Below are 5,267 nucleotides of genomic sequence, written 5' to 3' on the forward strand. Positions count from 1 at the left end.
GACCTTTTGGAACTTGCTAGAAACACTGCCTGGTATCTGCAGTTCAGTCCCAATGAGAGAAAAAATAAGATCTGAAAAGCTGTCTTACTGTTACTATATTTTGAACGCAATTGTTAAAAGCACCTGACACTTTAGGCTGTGAGCTAATTAGCAGTGTGCATTGACTAGAGAGAACATATATTCAGATTTTTTTCTTTCTGTTAACAGTGAGGAAGGAGTTTAGTTGAGTGAGTTGGGGATTGCTTTTTAAGTTTTTTCTGAGTACCAAACAAATACGAATTTAGAATTTTGTCTTTAACAAAATTAACTCAGTATCTTAGTCCAAAGTGTTAGAATTTTGCTTACTCCATTCAAGAAACAATGGGTGATCTTTGCCCGATGTGTCTTAATCACATCATCCCCAAATTTAACAGCTTAAAACAATGAACATGCATCATCCCCCGGTTTCTGAGTCAGGAATCCAAGGGCAGCTTAGTTACGTGGTTCTGGCTTAAGGTCTCATCAGGTTACAGGACTGTCAGCCAGGGCTGGAGAAGCCACTTCTGAGATGACTGACTCACTTGGTTGTTGGAGGGGTTCAGTTCCTCACTACGTGGGTGTCTCTCCAGGGCTGCCTGAGTGACAGCTGGCAGCTGACTGGCCCCAGAGCGAGTGATCCAAGAGAGTAAGCAGAAGCCATACTCTTGTATGACCTACCTTCAGAGTGACATACCTATTACTTCTGCCATATTGCATTGGTCACACAGACCAGCCATTGTACTAGCCTGGTAGTATGGGAGGGGGATACACAAGGATATTACTACCAGGAGGTGGGAATCAGTGGACCTGGCTACCATGTCATGTTTGGAGGAAATGTCGGGCTTTATTGACAGCCAACACAGGGAAGTTGGAAAGGTTCTGTTAATCTTATTCTTTGAAGGGCTTGATTTCCTAAATGAGGGTTAGAAAACATTGCACTTTACCATTATTCAGAATGTTAAAGAAGGGACTTCCCTGGTGTTCCAGTGGCTAAGACTCTGTGCTCCTAGTGCAGGGGGCCCAGGTTCGATCCCTGGTCAGGGAACTAGATCCCGCGTGCCACAACTAAGACTCGGCACAGCCAAATAAGTAAGTAAATTAATTTTGAAGAAAAAAAGTTAAATAGGGAGTGGACCTAAAAGTTCTGCTCTTATGGTCGGGTTTTCAACTGCATGGCCTCACTAATCTGTCTCCCAGGTTGGTGCTTTTCTAGTTGTGTGATCTGAACATTCCTGGGAAGTTGAGTACTGTGGGAATGAGTAGGAGTGATGAGCCTTTGAGAATTTTTCAGGGAGTAAACAATGACAGAGGGTCCTGAATTGGACTTCTTTACAGTGCTGCAGTACAGGAATTTAGTCCTAGTTCAAGATACAGCCAAGTAGCATAGCCATATGGAAAAAAAGGCTTGAGTCAGATTTTTAAATGTATCGATAGGTATAGTTATCTTGATAGAACATTGAGGAATGTAAAGTGAAGAGAATATGTAATCTGTTACTGGGGCAGAAGTTCTCACCTTTTCAATTTTCTAAAACAGTTCAGTAAAAAGTATCTAGAATCAAAGCCTACGCCAAGGATAACTGGGAGCATAAAGCTAATATGAATCAATCACCGCTTAAATAGGCTGGAATTTAAATCTCAAAGACTTATAGCCTGTTTTTTTTGTTTTGCTTTCTTGGTTTTATTTTTTTGCGGTACGCGGGCCTCTCACTGTTGTGGCCTCTCCCGTTGCGGAGCACAGGCTCCCGACACGCAGGCTCAGCGGCCATGGCTCACGGGCCCAGCCGCTCCGCGGCATGTGGGATCTTCCCGGACCGGGGCACGAACCCGTGTCCCCTGCATCGGCAGGCGGACTCTCAACCACTGCGCCACCAGGGAAGCCCCCTATAGCCTGTTTTAATATTAATTTGTGATGGAAGCTTAAATCCAACATTTGGGAGAATAGTCTGTTGTGCAGGGATATTTGGAGTGAGTGAACTTGGAATTAGTTATTCCTGATATACTGAAACTAATCTGCCACATAGCTGAATTTCGTCCCGATTTTTACTCTTATTTATTTACTGTCTTCAAGAACTCAAGACATCCTTGGGACTTCCCTGGTGGCACAGTGGGTAAGACTCTGCGCTCCCAATGCAGGAGACCCAGGTTTGTTCCCTGGTCAGGGAACTAGATCCCATACGCATGCTGCAACTAAGAGTTCGCATGCTGCAACTAAGGAGCCCGCCCACCTGCCGCTACTAACACCTGGTGCCACCAAATAAATAAATATTTTTAAAAACCCTCAAGACATCCTTTTATAAAGGAATATAAGTAGTATAAATTAAATCATGTTAAATGGCTGTACCCTCAAGAAGATAACTGATTATAATGTTTTTCTTTGTTTCCTTGACCAAACTTCGTTAGTTCGTCTTTTAGAAACTGTACTTACTGGCAATATCAAAAGTTCTCTATAAAGATTTGAACAATCTTAAACCCTATTTGTCACTAGTAATCTCTATACTAAAGTGAAAACTGTATACTAAAAACAGGCACCACAAGTATAACTGCTTATGCAGATGAAACTTGAATACACAACTTGATATAATTAGTATATAGAGCAGTAAAATCTGGTAAGATGAAGGCTTTCTTATAGCAGTCTAAAAGCAGTTTAATGACTTTCTTTATCCTTACCATCTTCCAATGTGAGAAAGTTATCTGCCTTTCGCTGGTGTAAATGTTGAAAACTTTTTGCGAATTTATTGAACATCTACTATTCTAAGCTTTAGGGATATGTCAATGAACTAGGCAGATAAAAATCATAGTCTCTTTAAAGGGAAGTAAAACTCTAATTAATTTACATAGAATTCATGTCTAAGTAGAGGCCAGCTTCTTTACTAAAATAACAACCAGAGCCTCCAAGGACCTTGACTTTACCTTAACTTTGGAAGGAGCTTGGTGGAGAGGAATATTCTTTATGCTGACTTGCTTTCTTTAACATTGGTTTGAGTATAAACAAAAAACTTAATTCCCATAGAAGAACTGAGACTAAAAATATGAAAGGGAGTGCAAAAGGGATACAAATTCAGAATTTATACAACAGAAACCATCTAAGTTACATTTTGTAGAGTTTCTGCTTGTCCCCCAGTTCTCAGCCTATCCCATTCTAAACTGCCTTGAGGAAGCTACAATTTAGAAACGGCAGACTAGCTCAACTGGCACCTTAGCTGGAGATTATACTATTAGCCAAATTAAGAATGACCTTCCACAGAATTTGACCTTTTGCCTCAAAATCCAAAGAAAACTTCTACCTCCGTAGGTCTTCCTTCATCATTGGTTTCTCTTCTCTAACAAATTTCTTCTGATGACAGACACTAGGAAAGACTACCTATTAGGGACTTGATTCAATTCATTTGTTTTACGTAGAAGTAAATCTATATGACCTCTGTTCATACTGTTCAGGTTTTATCAGACATTTAGTTGGTTATAGTTGAAACACTGATAACTCTTGGCAATTTTTAAAAAATTTTCTTTTTTGTGTGCGTTGGGTCTTCGTTGCTGTGTGTGGGCTGTCTCTGGTTTCAGCGAGCGGGGGCTACTCGTCGTTGTAGTGCGTGGGCTTCTCATTGCAGTGGCTTCTCTTTTTGCGGAGCCTGGGCTCTTGGCGCGTGGGCCCAGTAGTTGTGGCTCGCAGGCTCTAGAGTGCAGGCTCAATAGTTCTGGCGCGCAGGCTTAGTTGCTCCGTGGTATGTGGGATCTTCCCAGACCAGGGCTCGAACCCGTGTCCCCTGCATTGACAGGTGGATTCTTAACCACTGAGTCACCAGGGAAGCCCACTCCTGTAATTTTAACTGCAACTACCGTATACTAAAAGCTTCCCCTTCTCTTGTAAAACCCTCTTTCCCTACATAAGATTGTCTAGTGTCTCTTCACTCCAAATTGAAATCCAGCTAGTAATATGTAACCTGGGACAAATTTAGAGCATGGTTTCTGGACTACTGCCAGTCCTTAAAGTTATTATTATTATTATTTTTAATGTTCTTGTAACTTGTGGTACTTAGTACAGAGATAAGGTCAAAGAATGTACCCACAGTGGTTCAGGCACTGACGATACAACAGTGAAAAAGATAGGCATAGACCTGCCCTGGTGATCTTAACAGGGAACAAACATTACATTATTTCAATCGCCGTGAGGTACTGTGTTGGAGTGGTAGGTGTAATACATTTTACAGAATTTTGGAGAAAACATTTCAGTCAATTTTTACTTTGGTTCTCAATACAAAATGAATAATTGTTAATGTTTTTATACCTAAGAGTGGGGGGAAAAAAGAGAGATGGATGATCATTGTAAAACTTTGGAATTGAAAAGCCCAAGTTATCTCAACATTTCAATACAGAACCAACTAAGTTTAATAAAAGCTAGACGCAAGTATCAGGAGCATACTGTCAGCACTCACCAGCTAGATAATGGGAAACTAACCCATTCACAGTGATCACAGAGGAGAGAGATTAACTTAGTAAAAGCTGTAGTTTATACAAAATATGAAGTTCCTTTGAATGAATTAATGGAAGAGATAAAGTGATATACCACATTCGTGGATGTGAAGAATATAAAATGCCTGTAAAAATGTCTGAAAGAGTGAAGTTTAAAAAAACTCTAATAGGCATATCCTCCAGGAAAGTTACAAAAATCATAAAGTTTTAAAAATATGGTCAGATTTAACAGTTACAAATAATTGTATTAGAAAGGGGACTGCAAAATTTTGCATTAACACAGTTTTTCTGTCTAAAGAGCTCATACCTAAGAAAAACATTGAGGTCTTTTGATGGTGAAAGGACGTAATTCACAAAGGAAATACAATTAATGGAAAAGGAAACTCTAATAAGGCAGCTTACAAAAGTATGTCCTTATTTTTGCCTAAATGATGAGAATTTGAAAATACGTGCATCCTCAGGGCCTAACCCCACTGTCTGTCACTGAATTCATTCATTACTATAACACTTACTGAAAGATTACCATGTGGCAGGCACTTTGATCAATGCTCTCACTGGATTCACACAACGGTCTTTTGTGGTAGGAACTTTCATTAGCTCCATTTTACAGTTTCAGAAACAGGCTTAGAGAAGGTAACTTTATCAAAGTCACAGTTAGTTAAGGGGCTGAGCTGTATAATGCTCACAATCAATATGATAAGCTATGGTGTCTCAGTGTTACCCAGCTTTTAAAAACTAACAATATGATTAAAGTGGAAGAAGGCAAGGTATAAAATGTACAC

Source organism: Neophocaena asiaeorientalis, unplaced genomic scaffold, assembly GCF_003031525.2.
Source record: "Neophocaena asiaeorientalis asiaeorientalis breed wild unplaced genomic scaffold, Neophocaena_asiaeorientalis_V1.1 scaffold136, whole genome shotgun sequence".
Taxonomy (NCBI): Eukaryota; Metazoa; Chordata; class Mammalia; order Artiodactyla; family Phocoenidae; genus Neophocaena; species Neophocaena asiaeorientalis.